The sequence below is a fragment of the Condylura cristata genome, unplaced genomic scaffold (genome assembly GCF_000260355.1).
Source record: "Condylura cristata isolate star-nosed mole 26May11 unplaced genomic scaffold, ConCri1.0 scaffold00027, whole genome shotgun sequence".
NCBI lineage: Eukaryota > Metazoa > Chordata > Mammalia > Eulipotyphla > Talpidae > Condylura > Condylura cristata.
This window is the reverse complement of record NW_004567128.1, coordinates 1624608-1642132: the sequence shown is the minus strand read 5'-3', so window position 1 is coordinate 1642132 and position 17525 is coordinate 1624608. Positions and strand designations below refer to the sequence as shown.

General features: G+C 49.9%; 1 protein-coding gene across 3 annotated transcripts in view; it reads left to right on the top strand.

Moving 5' to 3' along the window:
• Positions 1-17525, top strand: part of MID1 (midline 1) — a 90138-nt gene that overhangs the window by 40326 nt on the left and 32287 nt on the right. The window lies entirely within an intron of this gene.

Genomic DNA, 17525 nt, shown 5'->3' with positions numbered 1-17525 from the left:
GGGCAGGCGGGAATCGAACTCATGCGGAAGTAGCTTTAGCTTCTCAGTGCAGCGCTTTAACCCGCTGCGCCACCAGGGAGGGCCCTGGTGGCCCTCATCTTTTTAATCCAGTCATCTACTTTCGGGCATTTGGGCTGCTTCCATGTTTTTGCAATTGTAAATAAAGCAGCAGTAAACATGGGGGTGCAGCTAATACCAGTGATTTTAAGTGTTAGGTATATCCTTCAAGAAACTTAAAAGCAGACTTTATTTTTATTTCAAAAGATTAGCTACTGTTTTAGCTGATACAGACGTTTAAATAAAATCCCTGACTGAGAATAGCAGACTGGACTGGCAAAGAGACACATTCATGTTATTACAGGGCAACCCAGCATGAATCGGGTTGCTTGTCTGTGGGCCCTCACCCGTGTGTTTAAGATCCAACTGCTCTGCAGACACACACAAAACGGTCAATGATGGGTTTATTTACAAGGGAAAAAGGAAAGGGAACAACTCGGAAATAGAAAGAGAGAGATACAAGTTAACTAATGCGTCCTACCAGTTCTGCTGATCTGGAACCCCAATAGCATGCTGAAAGCTGATCAAGAGCCAAGAGCCAAGCAACCCGCCCGCAGCCACGAAGCCAAGAGAAAGCGAGCAACCCTCAACCCAACATGTGCGGCTTTATATCCAAACCCCAAAAACGGCTGTTTAACTCCGCCCTCGGGTCCTCTCAATCCTTCCTTTGGTGTTGCTGGGAGTTGTAGTTTCGGTGTCTGGAGTGGGGGTGGAGTGCACAAAACCTCTATCTGGAGAGTTGGTTCAGGACATCCTTTCCCCCTAACAGTGTCAGTAGGAATTATTCTAGAAACAAGTACAGAATATCCGTTCCTTTCTCTGTGTTGTATCAGATAAGTTCTTTGCAATGGAAAGAAATGTTGGTGGGTGAGTAACTTTGGCAGCTGGGAAATTATTCTAGGTAAAAATTGGAGAAAATTAATTCTGACTAGAAAAACAGTGTACTGTCAGTGCTTCTTTTTACATATGTCCCTTCACTCACTTTTGTTAATAATGTCAAAGTGTAATTTTTTAACAGTTGACCATCTAACTCACCTGGTCATCAAATGAGTCCACACTGAGGATTTATTTAGCACCTTAGTAAAGGAACAAGCAAGCTTAAAAGGCCATATCAGAACTGGATACATACAAGGCATGAAGGAGGGTGAAGGAAAAGCTAGAATAAAGCAGCTAAATTAGATGTAAAGCTGGCTAGTGAGTCACAGGATAAGAAAACCATAGCATGTGGGCAGCATAACTTATCTGTTTTCTCTAAGTTAATGTTTACCTTGGTGGTGGCTAAACCCTAATCAATAGTAAACAAAAAGTAAAACCGTATTAACTCCCGGCCTGGCGTGGCAGATGGCCCTTCTTCAGGCTGACTGGATGGCCTATGTTCTAGCATAGCTCCCAGAGGGCAAGCAGTCTTCTTTTTGCTGCATTTCCAAGTTTGGGGTGATTTAATATGTCTGCTTGCTGTTCACCTTTGAACTGTGTTCACTAAGCATTATATCTGAGTGTAGGTGCAAATTTTTGCCTGTGGCCAGTTACTTTGTTAAAGTGTCTAGTTTGTTCACTGCATTAGTCAGTGTGGCGCATCCACTGTGTGTGTGTGTGTGTGTGTGTGTTGCTCTGTGCTATGTGCTCAGGGCCCTGCTGACAAGGAGCTTATGTTCTTGACTAGGGCATAAGTAACTTTGTTCTTATGTAGTAAACTGATTACCCTTAGAGAGGCGTGGATAATTTGGAGTTGCAGAGAAGCAAGAATTTTCTTCCAGCCGGGAGCGAGGGGAAGAAGCACAGGATTTGCGCCTGCCTTCAAGGGCAGGTGACATTGGGCACGTGGAGGGGCAGGAAAGGCGCTGTTTGCGGGCAGCAGGGGCCCTGGGGCTGGCAGCTGAAGATCGCCAGTTGGCTGTGTAGGAACGGAAGGCCCACACGGCAGTAAGTAGGAAAACCAGCCCTGGAGAGATGGGAGCTGGGCAGGTTTACATGTCACATCCGAATTTGAGCTGGATTTGATCTGGGAACACAAAGATCCTGGTGACTTCCACACTTCGTCTGGCACCGGCACTCTTTTCAGGAAAGGGCGTGTCTGGTTGAGAAAGCGACCTGGAGATGCTAGTGAAAGGGATCACAGGCCCATGGGAGACCCCAGGGCCGGGGAGGCGGCCGGGGCTGGTGGACACTGGCCTGGTGGCCTTTTCCACCAGAGCGGGGCGAAGAATTTGCTGGTTCACAGAGCAGGTTCCTAGACTGTATTTCTTCCCCTTCCTCTTCCTGAAGGTGTCCTTGTAAGTGGGGCTAAGCATTCCTCGGGAAAACGGTCCCGAAGCCAGCTGGCGCTGGAAAAACAACAGCAGCAGCTCTCGGAGCACAGAGGCCGCTCTCAATTGTTAGAAATTAGATCAGCGAATTCCCACCGACCGCTGAGGAAGCGCCACATCCTCCTCAGAGCAGGCCTCCTTCCTGGGATTCACGCCTGCTTTCTGTCGAGTGAAAGAGCTTGAAGGTCTCTCCCCTCCCCTTGCCCATTGTTCTCACAGCTTGTTTTGAAAGGGGGGGTTCGCAGATGAAATGGCTTTTTGATCACAAGGCTGAATTTTTTTCAGAGTGGAGCGGGAGGGCGTGAAGACCACGCGGCAGCAGTAGGGCCCCTTCAGGCCGGCTCCGGCTCCGAGAGGAAAGCAGGGGACTCGCTGCTGGGCTTCTGAGAGCAGCGGGCTCGTAGCCGCCGCGTCTTGTCTGCTGCGGGAGGTGCACACAGGGAAAGTTCCCTCGGCTGAGCGCAGCTGCCTGGGAGGGAGGCAAGGGGCCAGAAGCCGTGCAGGTGACCCAGGCGCCGGCTGGCGGCAGAGCGTGGCACTCCCGCGTCAGCACAAACCTCCTGCCTGCGTGGCATCTCATCTTCCTCCTGGCGTCTTTAACTGGCTAGGCACGTGCTCAGACTCACGGCTGGGTAGCGACTTCTCCTCCCCTGCTGAGAATCGAGTTCTTGGGCAGGGAACACGGTCTCCATCCTGGGCACTGCAGGTGGCACTGGGCAAGGGTAACATGCTCAGCGCCCTCCCACCCTGCCCGGCCGCCGAGGGCCTCCCCGCCAGCTCCCGGTCATCTCGCCTTCTTCTCAGACACGCTTTCAACATTCCTTTGCCTCTGTTTCTCATGTTCCTTAGAACATTGTGAAAGGCGTAGTGGAAAGTGTGCTCTCTTACTGGCAGTTTTTCTGTGGGTTTTGCCAGTGCTGGGTGACACAGGCAATGACACTTGTGGCTAAGTTAAGTGCCCTCTCATTCCACTCAGATGGTGGGTCTGTGGGCTGAGAGAGAAACGATGGTGTGTTGTGGTGATGCGGCCTGAGGATTGTCAAAACTGATTTAGCACAATTGGCGGGGTCTCTAGGAGACTTGCGGTCGTTCGCCAAGCCCTACGGGCATTTGATTGTAAGCACTGAGCCAAGAAACAATCGCTGAGTTAAAAAGAGACAAACCGTTTGGTTTATATTCACTCATCATGCGGTTTTTTTGTTAGAACGCTCCGCTTATGGGAACCTTGGCCATCGCTTCGCCTGGAGCTGCTGATGAAGAGCAGCACTGAGCATCACTGTCTGTGGCCAGTCGGTGTCTCGTCTTGGGTCAGGGCATCCCGGCTGGGGACCAACTTGTTTGCCCCAGGGCCCCAGTCTGCTGTCACGGGCAGTGCGGGTTTGAGTCCCATGCCGGGGAGCTGGGGAGCACCGGCCGGGTGTAGGAGTCCGCTTCCAGGCCTCTCGGGCCGCCCTGGGCAGCCACAGTCCCCCATGGGCGCGGCCACTGTGCAAGGGGCTTGCCATGGCAATAACGGGCGAGTAGGGACACGTTCGGAAAGCAGCGGGTGGTGGTCAGCCACTCCCGGAAAGGCTGGTCTCCCGCGCTCAGCTCTCAGGGTGCCCCCAACCCCGGACAAGGAGAGAACGAGCCTGCAGACTGCACTGAACTTTATCTTCTCTGCCAGATTCTTCCTTTTTCCTTTTCCCTACTGCATGTGTGTACCAGCTGGAAAGAGCTGGACAGAGCTAAAGCCAGTGACTCGCAATGTGAACTTTTCTCGGCGGAGCTAACGTCTCAGTGTTCCTGAAAGTAGTCTGCAACACATGCTCACGTAGCTCTCAGACTCAATGCTCTTGCCTTAAAAATGTTGATCCATAAGGGCCGTCACACCTGTTACCTTCTCAGTTCTAGCCACGAGTGATGGGGAGATCTTAGTGAAAGTCTGGTAGTGTTTTCTCTAGCATTCTGGCATACGGGGTTTATCTGCAAAGGAAGGGGGATAAAGCTTAGTTTGAATTAATTTCAGGGTAACATTCCAACATTTCAGCTTTGAAACTTATTTTTAAAAAGTACGATCCAAACCTTGCAAGATCCGCGACCCTCTCCGGTGAGGCTGGAGGGCGCTGTTACATCTCTTCAGAGCCCCCCTGGAGGCTCAGACTGGAGCACAGTCACATTCCAGAGCCCTGAACACGATCGATCCTAGCACCGCGATCCTGGCCCCACAGTTCTTTAGTCATGCAGGTTTCCCACACTAGTGCCTAGCTGTGAAGTGGTCAGCCTTAATCGGGGCCAGCGGATGACCTGCAGGAAAGGAGCACGAAGCCAGATCCTTCTGTTGTATCTTCGTGCCCCCCAATACAGGAGCTCTGTCACCTCTCCCTGCAGTACCCCACACGCAGCCTCCTTGGCTGGAGATCCTTAGATGCATGCCGAGGGCAGCAGGGAAGTTTCTGCATAATTTAAAGAGTAATAAGAACGGTGGGGACAAATTTTTTAAATAGCCACGGTAGTTAGTTCTAAGACAGCTTCCATGGAAGATGTGGGAGCTGGCTGGACCCCGAGGCAGATCAGGGGTGTGACAGGAACAACCCCAGGGGAGCAGATGGCTGACTGCCAGGTAGAAGCTCGGCCCGTTGTCGCTCCCGTTCCTGTCACTCAGCGACAAGCGTCGTCCCAACAATCAATCCGCCCTTGTATTTCTGAACCATCCTCTTTTGTTCCTGGGTTTTAATATCTAGTTTAATTTTGTCCTTCACTAGATGAATACAGAATTGCTTTTCATGACAATCAGGCAGAAATGATCTCCATGTAAGATAACGACAGACTATCGGCGAAACAGGATGCATCCTCTTTTCCTTCGCTTGATTGACTTCTATTTTTAATTGCTGAATATCGTAGGGAAAACTGAAGAGCTTTGTTCTAATTCTGAAGGCCCCCCAGCAAAATAATTGAGTCATGCATATAAAATGTGCGTTAACAAGAGCGCAGTTGTGGCTCTGGTTGTTTTTGTTTGAAGCAGAAATATGAAATTTTAAATTCAGCTATTTTAAATGCCCGGGGCAACCAGTGAATGTAGAAGGCTTAGCGAGGGCAACGCAAATAGAGATTTTTACAACCGAGTGAGTGACCTCCCAGCCTAGGAATTTATGATAGAGCTTTTACTATGCTTTGGAAAGAATTCTCACTAGATATAGCAGCAGGCTCATGTATACGGGGAGGCGATGAAGGCTTGGTCGCAGCCCAGCGCTCTGGCTCAGCAAGCTGGGCGGGGCCGTGCTGAGTCCCGGAAGTGCCGTCTGTTCCGTAGGCTGCGAAGGGAGCACCCCAACCATCCTGCAGATGCCCATGGAGCGCACGCTGCAAACGTAGTAAGTGGTTCCAGAAGGTAGTGGAGCCCTGCAGAGGAGGGACAGCCACATGGCAGGACTTAGGCAAGCGCGCCCGAGGAACAGTGAGGAGACTCCCTCTCTCGCCTTCTGACTTAATGACCCCACTAGCTGCTGCAGACAGCGGGATTTGGACAACCATAGAAATGTGACTTGAAGGCAGACAAACCAAGAGTCAGCCGGGAAGGAGAGGAAAGCAACCGCGGCGTTTCCGAACTTCCACTACCAAACCCGGGTGGCACACTTCAAAGGGATGATTTCAAAGTTAGTTCCTGGCCAGAAACGATTCCATTCGCCGTCCCACCCGCCGTCAAGAGCCTCTGCCAGCGCACCTCGGACCGGGGCTCTTCCGGTTGTGGACTGCGTTCAGTGATTTGACGGTGAACTTGGCCTGGCAACCTCGCCTTCTTTGAGATCATCACCCACTTGCTACCTTGAGTAAATAAGGTTCTTTTTTCCCCTCCTCTCCAAGGAGTTGGGAAAGGATCTCTAAAGATGAAGACCTGAATGATGTCCTAGAATCGGTACTTTGTGTTGCAATTTAGGGCTGTCACATAGATGTTTGTACTTTCAGGGCTTGAGGCATAAAAGCCTGCGACGTTGTAGTAGTCTGGCAGGTTCGCTTTGCGATTCCAATATGAAAGATGTGTTTTGTTTCCGAGCCGTGATTCTAAGTTGAAAGTGTAAGGTAGTTTAAGTCTTAAACCAAAATTGGAATGTTCAAGAGAACTTGTGTTTCACTGTATTTGTAAGTTTAATTTATTAGCTTTCTAGGAGCTAATTAAACACTGGGGAAGGTTTGACTTGTTAGGGTTTTAGTTTTACCCTGTGCAGCTTTTAAAGTGCCTATAAAGTAGTTGAATATGTTACATTTGTACATGCAATTTTAGATGTCACTGGAACTTGGTGATGAAAATCAGAACATTGGTGAGAACTGACTGGAAGAGAGTACTGTCTGGGTGATGGAAACGTTTTATAGCTTGATTTCGCTGTGCGTTATATTGGTATCAAAGCCCATTGAATAATCCCTCAAGAGCTATACATTTCCCTTTATGTAAATTTTACTTCGATTAAAAAAATATGTCCAGGAACTTAATCAACTAACTTATAGATGGAATGGGTTCTTCAATGGAGGTGAGTCTGTTCAACTTGAGTGAATGCAACTATTGATGCAAGCACCCCTGACGGTGACTGTCCTGGGTCTCGCAAACTTCTTGGATTTGTGACCAGGATAATGAGATGCGCCATGTGAACTTAAAAGCTTAAGGAAAGGTACACTGCGACTTGTTGGTGTGGACAAAATCCTGGGACACAGCCCTCGTGGCCCTCCTGTGTCTGTCTGCCCCTCCTGGTGTGGGCTGGATTCCCTGGGAAGCAGGTTAGTTCTGTCTCGTCCTAGCACCCGCACAGCGCATCCTGCTGGTTCTGGAATTCTCCAGAGAGGCCGGCGGCTTCCTCCTGTCCTCCCTCTGTCACCGGCAGATTTGCCAGGATCGGCATGCCAAGCCAGCCCCGCCCCAAGGGCAGGCAGGACCCTTCCTGGGAAGAGGCAGACGGCGGCAGCAGGCTGGGCGACGCGCAGGGCGCTGCCCTGGATGAGAGCAAGAGGGTGGCGCTGGCGAGGGTCAAGGACGAGACGGCGGCGTCCGACGGCGCGTGGCTGAGCCGTCCCCACCCCCTTAATCAGCCCACCGTTTCATTTGCCTCGGATACCCCCTATCCCTTCTGGGTTGTAAAAGGAAAAGCGAGCAGTAGCCAAGCCACATTGAAGCAAGTTGATGGAAACTCTTGAAGAAAGAATAACCCTGGACTTGCAGGCTGGGTGGCCACCGTAGATCTGAAGAGGACTATAGGTTAATGCCTCAGATCCGATTCTCTTGATCCCCAACACACACACCCACACACACACACAGTCTCCGCATCTGCGTTCCACGGTCTTCCCTTTCCTCTTCAGACAGGGCAGATGCGGCTTTCACGCCCCTTTGGGGCGCCCACCGTGCATGTGACAGCACTCCCCACTTCCCCTCCCATCTGCCTGTGCCTTTTCCTGCGGCTGCCCTTGTGGCTCTGACGAGGGCCACTGCCAGTCGGAAGAGGCATTAAGGAAGCTGGCGCAGCTTCAACAGAGACTGCACAGGCCGCTCTGCCAGAGATAGGGGGCGCAGTGAGCAGAAGGGGAGACCAAAGAAGGACCTCCCCCCCCCAAGTTAATTTCCCAATTCACCTTCCCCCTTTTGGTCTCTGACATCTGCCGCAGCCACTTCCTGCAGTGACCGGAAAGGACATCTCGCGAGGGCGTGAGCAGCAACTGGCGCTGGCCTTTCTCTCCTCCCAGACAGCCCTTTCGAGACACCCCCCACACACACACACAGCACCCTGCGCACGCTTGGCATAAGCCCTTGGCTGCCCGTGGTCCCTCTGCTCTGGTGTCTTCTCATCGTCTGCAGCCCTGGTTTTCCAAGTGCCGTCTTGCCCGACTGTCGGGCCCCATTCCACGCTCAAGGCAAGTCTCCCCCTAGCGCGCACACACCTATCGCCCTCATTTTGAAACCCTCCAGAACCACACTGTCCAATGAAGACACAGTGGGAGCCACATAGGTAGTTTAAAATTCCCAAGTGACCACATTTTTCAAAAGTAAACACAGGAGGTTTTTTTGTCTATAGGTAAAATTAATTTTACTAGCACATTTTATTTGACCCAAGGTGCTCAAGCATCATCATTTCAGCATGTCATCAGCATAAAAAATGATGAATGTGCGCCTTTCCTACTCACAGCACATCTCAGTTTGGACTCGCCACATTTCAAGTGCCCAAAACCACAAGTGGCTAACAGCTGCCACATGAGACCACAGCCTCGCGCTGCAGGCCTCAGCCTAGCAGTTAATGATGTGTGTGCGCTTGCGCATCTGCTCATTGTCTTAGTGACGTCACTCTCCGCAGCGGGCCGAGTTCTGTTTCTGTTTCCACCAAGCTCGATGCTGTGCACATACTGTGCTCTCCGGAGTCCATATGATCGCTGTGTGCGTGACCAGCTGCTACGTGGGCAGCATCTTCCTCGTCCATGGATACACGAGTCTCCTTTCCTCTCACACTCATTCCTTAGCTACTAGGATGTTTGCAAAAGCAAAACATCCACTGGAAACCAGCCACTTCAGCCGTCTTTGAGGTGGAGAAAGAACTAAACTTCCTTGGGCTGGTGAATTACAGTCAGCACTGAATTACCAGCTCTCTGCTTAAACAGTTTTTTTTTTTTAATTTATTTATTTGTGCATACAGAACTGGGGTACAGGCCAGAGGTGTAGGGGTGGTGAAAGGATTCACCAGAGCCAGAGTGGGGAGCAGAACAGGCTGACTGAGGGGAGCAGCGGGCGGGTCAGGAGAGGTCTGCCTCGCCATGTGGGTCTGCTCCGGGGCAGGCGGGGATTGAACTCATGCTGCAGTGCCTTTAGCTTCTTAGTGCTGTGCTTTAACCCACTGCGCCACCAGGGAGGGCCTGTGCTTACCAGTTTTTATAAAGAGAGAGTTTTGGTGTGTTTGTTTTGGTGCAAAAATATTTCTTCTTTGAGCATGTACCTGAACATAACCACCCTGAAGGAGGCGATATGCTCCAGGGAGGTGGCTTCTTTGGTCTACCTCTGGCTTAGCCTCGATCTAATCTTAAAGGGAAAAGGGGTTCTGGAGAGACGGTGCCAGCGAATGTCCGTATAAAGAGGACGCGTAGAAATGCTGACCTGGACTCGGGCTCCGGCTACTTAAACAAAGCACTGCTTTAATTTTTGCAGAATAAAGTATTTTTCCTTCTGTTTTTCATGAAATGGCCTTAAAGAATTCCTCTTGCTTGTGGTCTCGAAAAAATTAGAACTATGCCCATGAGGCCCTCCTTTAAGGGTTCTATTAAATAATAAGAAACCTTTGTTCTTGGTAATCAAATTAAAGCAAGCAGCGTTCCCACTACCTGGCACGATGCCCTTCGTGCCCACCCCCACCCCACCCATCCTGACCGTGCTAAACAGAGCATTCCGTTTCCCAGGTGGGAAGGTGAGGAGGTGCCATCGGCCAGGGCTGGGCGGAGAGATACAGCTGACCTTCCGCATCGTGGAGAGAAATAGTCTGCGGCGTAATCTCAAGCCCAGTTGTGATTATTATTTTTTTTTTTTCAGAATCAATTTTACTAGAGAACTGTACAGGTTGAGGCTTAAAGCTATAATATTATTCTTTTAGAAAGACTACAATTTCACAATGAGTTGTCATGACGGGGTCCCTAGGTAGAGAAAGATTAAATCGATGGATGAATGATAGATGGTAAGTAGATAGACAGATAGATAGATAGATACATAGACAGATAGGTAGGTAGATAGGTAGATAGAGTCTGACTGTCTAGATTTCCTGTGTCTTCTTTTCCCAGAAGCTTTGCCTGCCGTTTCTCAAATTTGGACCCATTTATGATCAATTGCATATGAACATTTCTAGGTAGAGTGTGGCCCTGAAGTCAAGAACGACCAAGGTCAGGCTAGAAGATGCGCTGTGGGCCGCACGGCCCGTCTCGAGTCACCAGAGCTGCAGCACAAGGATAGTGATGCCAGGGCCAGCCCTGCTGGCCTCCACTCCCTCTTAAGAAATCGCCAGGTTGTAGCCCCCTTTAGCATGAGCACGCCTACCTGGGGCTGCCAGTGCCTGCCCAGGAGACACTCCTCTGCCCTGTGGCCCCTGGTCTGAGCGCTCTTGGCTGCCAGCTGCTGAGGCTCTGCTGGGGGCCTTTTCTGCCCTCCCCGTGGTTGATCCAGAAGGCTGTTCATGTTCCCTCCACCCCAACAGCCTTCATCAGCCCCCGATGAGAGACACTGGCCGAATACCCCTGCCCCCCTTAGCTGGCAGCCTGCACTGTTTCCCAGGTCGCCCATTGGGGTTCACACCCTTTCATGGTGCCATGTCCTTCCACCCCAGCCACGCGTCTGGCTGTGAGGCGCACCACGGCCCAAGTCCTCTCCAAAATGGGATGACGCCATCTCCGCCCCGAGCCCGGCTCCCTTGTTCGGCTGCTCTAAGAGTTCTCTCTTTCACTGTCTGAATAAATGAAGTGCTGGGCACCGAAGGTATTTCAGAGTCCAGCGAGCAGCTTCTGCTGGCAACCAGGCTAGAATCTTGATCACCAGTGGATGCATCGGAAGACAGAGCCGAGTGAACACTTACCAGTTGTCCTTCCAAGTTCAAGTCTTGGAAGGGACGTGACACAATCAAGTATCTTTCCCTCTCCCGGGAGCAGCAAAGAGCAGGGAGCCCGACTCGCGGGAGAACAGGGGGCATCTGTACGCGGTAACTCAGGCCTGAGTTGGAGTCCAGCTTTGTATTTTTCCAGGACAGCACCATTCAGGGGTCCTGACACGGCAACTAAAACGAATGCCGCTTGATGGGAAATGACACACACGGGTGAAGTCAGGTCGCGGGGGAGAAGCTTCCTCTTGCCAGAGAAATGACTTCCCCTCCCTGAAACACATCCCGCTATCCTCCCCGGCACTCGATCCATTTTCTTTTTCTCGAAGTTCCTTTTCACTTCTGACCGCCCGCAAAGTCTGACACTGGTTTTTGCTAAATACATTTGGTAAAAATTACTTCATAGAAAGCACCACCTTCCAGAAACGTTATGAAAAAGACTTGGCGACAAGTGCCCGTGACAGGTTAAGAGCTTTCTTTCTCATTCTGTGTGCCCAGCCCAAACGGAAGGGTGTGGGGCGTTTGTTTTATAAAGTATGTAATTAAGAAGAGAAAGGAAGGGAGGAGTTTATTGTTTTTGAATGGAGTATGAGCAACACCTTCCACTCCACTCCATTCTTGGTTTTGGACCTGCTTTGCACAGGTACCATTAAACACAAAAAGGAAAGTCGGTGCCAAGAATGCGCGCTGGAAGTCAGCCGGACATACCGGAGAAAAACATGAGGACAGGACTGTCACTGGGCAGGAGCCAGCCGGACATCACGGGAGAGATGAGGTGTCGGTTTCCAGTCCGGATCCAGTGGGTGGGGTGCGGTTGTTGCGAGTGTTCCTCCCTCAAGGAAGAAAACCAATATGTACGGAGCACCTCCCTCTCCTGAGCTGACAGGTATTTTCTTGAAAGGTATGCAAATGAGGAAACACTTGAATGCAGCCAGAACACGTTTTTCATACCTGTAGCTTGTTGATGTCAAGGTGCACGGTCTTTTCCTCTATGCTAGAGGTTGGTGAACTAAGCGGGACTCTGCGGCCGAATCTGACTCGGCACCAGTTTGTGTTAATAAAGTTTTATTGGCGCACAGCCACGCCCATGTGGCCGATGGCTGCTTCATACTGCAGTCGCGCAGCTGAGTCGTTGCAAAAGAGACCTTCTGGCTCACACAGCTGGAACATTTACCATCTAGCCCTTTAGAGCAACTTCCCAGCTCCCGCTCTGCACCGCGAAAGACGTCCCTCGGCGCCCTCCCTCTCCACCCATTGCATCAGGAAGGCCTTCAGGGAAGGCAGCTGAGCTTTAGGCCCTCCCACAGCGCTGGCGCTCGTCCTCACGTCCCAGCTCCTACAGCCATTGTATCCCTAAAAGATCCATGAAAAACTAGCAAGTTCCCAAATGACCGGTGTGGACTGACACCCCGTAGCCCTAGCATTTTGGATTCTGTGTGCCCATTCCTGTTTATTGGCAGTAGTGAGAGCTGCCACTTATGGTGTAATCACTGTGTGCCAGACATCTCACGATGACTTCGCATACAGATTCATTCATTGTCCACGCCAGGGCTGCCATACCTCAGCACGAGTGACGTGCGTGACAGTGACAGTCCTGCCGGAGATGTCCTGTGCATCGCAGGGTGTTTAGCATCCTCTGGCCCAGCTCCTGCCCCACCCATGGTTGTGGCCACCAAAGATGTCTCCAGACATCACCAGTGCCTCCTGCAGCCACACCTGGTCTGCCAGGCAGGAGTTGATATTTTCTTCATTTTGCAGATGAGGAAGTAGAGCAAAGGATAGTTGAAGTAAATGCCAAGGGACACCCGGCCAGTAAATAAGAAAGGAGTGGTGGTCTCCCTCAGGAGACTTTCTCGGGACCTGAGTGCTGAGCGGGAGCCCTTAGGCCCGCTAAACTAGTTCATCTTGTTTGCCGATCTTGCTTCACTGAACAATGGACCATAAAATCGACCGAGTCTTGATGGTACAGGCTGTGTATGAGAACCGTGGGAGCACGATTCTTGCGTGCAGAGTTTCAGCCTTTTTGCTGCATGGTTTTACTGTGCTGTTCCAGTTGCATTTCATTTCTAAGACTTTCATTGCCCAGCTCACCAAAGTGCGCTGCCATTTTTAATGGCATCATGCTACCTTATCCAACGTTCAAGCTTCATAATCTGAGAAACCTCAGATGGAAAGGATTTATCGTGAGGTTCCTGAGAGCTATTTTTTAAATCCCATAAGAGAAACGTAGCAGAGTCTCATCTGGATAGTTAATCAACATGAAGAATTGCTCTCTAAGCCAAATCCTTTTCCACCACCTTTGCGCTGTCGAAGGTCAGTTACACGTAGCTATTATCCACGCCATCACTGCTGTTACTTCTCACCACATGCTCTTTATGAGTGGATTCCATTTCTTAGTTTTCTTAAAAGCTTTGCTTAAAAAGTTTCTATCAATGGCCCTCCCTGGTGGCACAGCGGGTTAAAGCACAGCACTGAGCATCTAAAAAGCCGCTTCTGCATGAGTTTGATTCCCGCCTGCCCCAGAGGTGACCCCATGGTGTGGCAGACCTCTCCTGACCCACCTGCTGCTCCCCTCAGCAGTGGACTTCATCGACCTGCCTGTTCTGTTCCCCACTCTCTCTGGTGAAGCCTCTCACCACCCCTGAGCCTCTGGCCTGTACCCCAGTTCTGTATGCACAAATAAATAAATAAATCTTTAAAAAAAAGTTTCTATCAAAACTGTTGAATATTAAATCAACATTATTGAACATTAAAAAATATCATCCCGCTCTTGTTTCTCCTCCATAGACAGGGACCCCGAGAACTTGGCTATTCTTCACACACTCCTCCTGTGAGCTTTGTCTGCAAATATTTGACTTTGGTGTGAGAGTTTCAGGGTGAAGATTACATGTAAACATATTAGATGAATTATAGTAATACAGTCTGCTCTTACTCAATCCTCCATGGCTCCGTTTAATACAAACTCAAGTATTAGAGTCCTTTCATTGTTCCTTCTGGCAGCTCTGCCTAACTTCTGCCCCAGGTCTGGAATGTTCATCACAGCTGCCTTTGGCAATAAAACCCAAAGCACCTTCAGATCCTCATATTTCTCTTTGCAGCTGGTCAGGTGCAGGGCACAGAGCCCGCTGGCCCCAGGTTTCCCGCGCGCCCTCGCCTATCAGCTTCTCTGCTGCTCACTTGTGTTTCGGCTGCCTCCGCCCTGGGAAGGGTGGAGTTAACTCCTCCAGTGCTTTGCTTTCTGAGTGAGATGGGGTTGTTATAATGGGTGATAAAAAAGTAAGAATGCTATGAAAACACAATTCTAACCTCTTAACAAATGGATGCAGACTCCAAAGGATCTACTCCTAGTAATACAGAAAAGTGCACAGTTGCAATGTTTAAACAATAACAGTATCAAATGAGAAGGAGTTTTCACCTCGCTCAAGGTCGTCATACTTTGAATCACAGTGCAGCTTTGCCTATGCGGAGGCCCCATTCTAGACAGCTCTGTAACGCTGACTCCGAGATCCCCGATCTCACTGGTGTTGACTCTGAGGCTCGCGAGGTTCAGTCTTAAGCCAAGGGCGTCGCAGTTGACGGTGCAAATTCAAGAGCTCACTGGTGGTGGACTCGCCGCTGGTGGTGGACAGTGTAATGGGGCCCCTGCTTGTACAGCTTGGGGCGGAGGGCTCCATTGCCATGGAATGCGGTGAATAGTGGCCTCTGGAAGTGGGCAGTACCAGCGCCCCCTTTCCCTCAGCACACTGAGGTAAATCTTCCTCCAACTTGGGGTGGGGGGGCTTGGCTCCCCAGTGTGAGTATATGTTTGAATAGGAAATGATCTATGGGGTCAGAGTACTCTTTTCACAAAAAGAATTGAAAGGTTTCATTCTGGAAGCCTGGAAGCCTAGGGGTGGCTCAGTCAGCTCCAGGGAGCACCACAAAATGAAAAAAGGTGGGTTTCTGCGGCACAGGACCAGGTCTGTGCCCCCACCGCTGTCTCCTGCCAAAGAGCCCCATAAAATAGCTCTAAAGATTCGAAGGCCACATGTGTCTGAAATCAAATGATGTTGATACTCTGCTGAACATCTCATTTTGCTGTTAAATATAAGCCAAATTAAAAGAGAGTGTTTTAAGAAACACTTAAACTGTTTACAGGCCATGAAAGAACCTTCACAGACATAGCGTCCAACTTTTAGTGTATGTAATTAAGTCCCTTTAATGTTTACACAGATTTGACAAGAACAAAATAATGCATTGTCTGCCTTACCCCAGCCCTCCTGTGAAGCACTGCCACGCTCTTACACTCTAAAACCCGGCAGGGGGCCTTTTCCCTGGACACTGCAGACCTGCTCTGGAAACACTACCTAACCTGTGTATGTTGTCTTCAAGCTGACATTACCGCCCCAGTGACGGCTTTTCCAGAACAGGCGGTATACTGGGCCCCAGTGGCAACGTGTAGCTGGGTGTGTCTCCCAGGAGCACTCACAGGCCTAGAGGCCCTCGGTGGCGAGTTAGTATGCAGGGCTCGGAGGCCAGGCCTGAGGGTTGCTCTCTGCTTTCATCAGTCAGGCTTCCTCATGCACGACATTGGCTACGGCACTGGCGACCTCAGATATGACGATGACCTCTGGAAAAAAAAAAAAGAAAGAAATTTGGAGGAAAGAATGGAGGTTGAATCTAACTTGAAAGGAATGAATTTCAAATAATTACAAAGAGGTGAAGGTGTCCCATCAAATAGAAGACAATGGATGATAGAAGGGTTGGGTAGAGAAGGGACAAGCATTTCCAGCCGAGACGAGAAAGGAAGCTGTAACTCCCAGTGTCGAATGGGTGTGTGCTGAACTAATGGGGGAGGCCAGAGCGATGAGGCAGCAAGACTGAGTTTCTCTCCACTAGGAGCTAATGTGGTTTTGACTCTTGCGTGTCACTGAGATGAGAAAAAAAAACAAAACAAAACAAAAAAAGGAGCAAGGAGGAGGCTGGAATGGGAATGAGGCCTCATTTTAAGCTCCTTTCCGCACTGTGTGGCACAGAGGTGGGAGACAGCAGTCACCTTCCCCTGGGAGTAGTCCTGATGGTCTCTGTCCCGCTCTTGTTTTTAAGTGAGGGACAAAGAAGGCGCGTGAACACACAGGAGGAAGGGTCGGCATGTGAAAGAAGGCTCGGGGGTTGTGTCCTGCACCCGTAGGTTGGCCGTCCTCGGAGAACTTCTCTCAGCCTCAGTGCTTTCTTCATCAAGTGCTGTGCCTCAGAAATGGAAGCTAAGATAACAGCCAGGAGCTGCGCGTTTCCAAACCAATCCTGCGAGCTAGAAACACCTGAACACACTCCACAGACCAGTAAATCCTGCTGTGTTTGAATTAATAGCCCTTAAGAAATGAAGTCCAATCACATCATTAACTCCTTTTTGTAATGTGACATATGAAACAGGAAAACTTCTTTGTAGTGGAAGAATTTTAGAAATACAGGATAGCACTCAACTTACTTTATTGTACCTTTGGAATATAAGAATACTAGAGTTACAAAAATTTGGAAGCTTCATCAAAGTATAAAGAGAGATTCAACTTTTCTGGTTTCAAAGCAAAGTCAACTCTGTATTCTGTGAAAGATCTAAGGAAAATACTTGGCCTAAAATGAACAGATCATGTTCCCAAATTTCTGGGAATTTGTATTTTGAGGCAGTGGTGGTTGTGGTATCAACTTTCTCAAAACATATTTGGCTCAACAAAGTAGATTTCAGTCCACATTTTCTTGGTAAAAAGAAACCTGTCGGTTGTAAATATTGAATAGTCGGGATTTGGATCAAAGCAGACTCCATGTTACGGTGGCGACTCAATCGCTCCTCCCCCAGAGGTACCCAAATGCCGATGAGTTTGAGAGTTACGTGGATCCCAAACTAAATCATCGTCTACTAACACAACTACTTCTCGGGCAAACAAGTCTAGCAGAGATTTGTCAGTGGCATCATTATTTTAGCTATGTCCTCGATTATTTTATAGATTTGCCAAAATAGTCCCATGTGTTTGAGAAGGCAGATATTATGCACTTCATTGTACAAAGTAGGAAAACTTCAAGGGGAGCCCCTCCTTGACCTCCCAGTGGCATGTGTGGGTAGAGCTAGCTCTCCCACCACACTTTATGCCACCTCCTCTGGAATCACTGGTGCATCTGGCCAGATTTACAAGCCAGAAGAACTTTAAGCAAGAACAGGTGAGGGACGGCCCCAGAGCCTGAGGACCACACAGTGTGTTCACTGACTTGACAAAAGGGCCACGGTGGATTTTCCTCTTGAACTCCTGACCCTATTTCCAGCTCATATCACTCCTAGGAATGAAATTACAGTTAGATCAGTATCCCAAGTCGAAGGGCTTCCTCCCCGGGCCACATCTCCTCCGCAAGAGATGCCAGAGTAATCGATGCTGTTGTCATCAAGACGCTACCGGCCTCTCCTGCGCTGTGCTGGGCAGGCCCCCTCCTTTCCCATAGCTGTGGTTTCGGGTCTCTGTTTGTGAAGAAGCACTGCAGGACTCATTAGATGGAGGCAACAGCCTGCGCAGAGTATCCCAAGCCCAGTTGCCAAGCATGAGCTAATTGTAAC